Here is a 1,621-nt window from a genome sequence, read left to right as displayed (position 1 = left end):
GGTACAGGGGGTGAGAGGTTAAAGGAGGAGAGAGAGGTGGAAAGAGAGAGAGGGGACGGAGAGGTGGAGAGATGGAAAAAGAGGAAGAGTGAAGGAATAAAAGAGAGAGAGAGTGAGGGAGCAAGAGGGACTGAAAGAGCAAGAGAGAGTGAAAGCGAGAGAGAGAGAGAGGGAGAGAGCAATAGAGAGAGAGAGAAAGAGTAATAGAGAGAGAGAGAGAGCAATAGAGAGGGAGAGAGCAATAGAGAAAGAGAGCAATAGAGAGAGAGGAAGAGAGCAATAGAGAGAGAGACAGACGGACAGATAGAGAGCAAGAAAAAAAAGAGAGACAGAGAGAGAGAGACTGTGTTTGTGTGTATACCTGTGTACATAAGTGTATTTATATCTGTTTGTGTATCTGAGGGTGTGGCTGTGTGCATCTCAGTACGATCGTGTATCTTTGTGAAGAAATCTAAGGTGGAACGGAGAATTAAAATATGACATTTTCGATGGTTATCGCTGTTATTCTTGTAGAGCAACATCGGTGAGTTCTGCTCGAGCGCACCCAGAGCAACTAATTAAAAGAATCAAACGAATCGTTTTCGTTGTTGTTTCTAGACATCACAATCTTAACTTTATTACGAGACATGCTGTTGTAAGATTCAGGACTTAAAACTAAGCAGTCTACGTTTTAAAGACAGTTCAAACTGTATTAAGAGATGTGATGCTACACTGATCACTTCCAAGTAATATTAATAGTCTGGAAGTTCTCTGATTGGTTAGATTTCATTGTTTAAACACGACATGACATAATGTAAACATTTATCATTATGCGAGACCATTGTTTCTGACCATTATCATCGTCTTTGTCATTAACAAACTGGATCCTCGTTTGCCATAAATAGCAGTCAAATCGCTTTTAGACCACACCAGCCATCTTATAAAAAGGACATATTGGATAAATGAAGTAGTGTGGGTTACACTGTTGCAGGGAAGGACACAAAGGATGCTCAAGGGTTCAATACATTTAATCATGTGTTTTCCTGACTGCAACAACATAGGCGTGGCTGTGTGGTAAGAAGGTTGCTTCCCATCTACAGGGTTCCTGGTTCAGTCCCACTGTATGGTACCTTGGGCAAGTTGTTTTCTACAAGAGCCTCAGGCCAACCAAAGCCTTGTGAATGGATTTGGTACACAGAAACTGAAATAAGGCTATTGTGTGTGTTTGTGCGTGTGTGTGTAAATAATATGTGACAATTATTCAGTAGCCATGATAAAACACCAAGCTTTGGATGCCGGGGCGGAAACTCGGAGTTTAATCATGGCTACCGAATAATTGTCACATATTGTTTACAGATAAATTCCTCTATTTACATAATACCGAGGTCTCTTTCTTTCTTTTGTTGTCTTACCTTTTCTATCAATGACACGTAAAAGCACCCACTACACTCTCTGAGTGGTTGGTGTTAGGAAGGGCATCCAGCTGCAGAAACTCTGCCAAATCAGATTGGAGCCTGGTGTAGCCATCCGGTTTAACCAGTCCTCAGTCAAGTCGTCCAACCCATGCTAGCATGGAAAGCGGACGTTAAATGATGATGATGATGATGATGATGATATATATATATATATATATATATATATA

At 40.8% G+C, this 1,621-nt stretch overlaps 1 protein-coding gene across 1 annotated transcript in view; it reads right to left on the bottom strand.

The window, feature by feature from the left end:
- Positions 1-1,621, bottom strand: part of LOC106871393 (intraflagellar transport protein 122 homolog) — a 264,510-nt gene that overhangs the window by 134,858 nt on the left and 128,031 nt on the right. The gene's annotated exons all lie outside the window — the stretch shown is intronic.

This window comes from Octopus bimaculoides, chromosome 3 (genome assembly GCF_001194135.2).
Source record: "Octopus bimaculoides isolate UCB-OBI-ISO-001 chromosome 3, ASM119413v2, whole genome shotgun sequence".
Lineage (NCBI taxonomy): Eukaryota > Metazoa > Mollusca > Cephalopoda > Octopoda > Octopodidae > Octopus > Octopus bimaculoides.
This window is presented reverse-complemented; position numbering and strand designations above follow the sequence as displayed.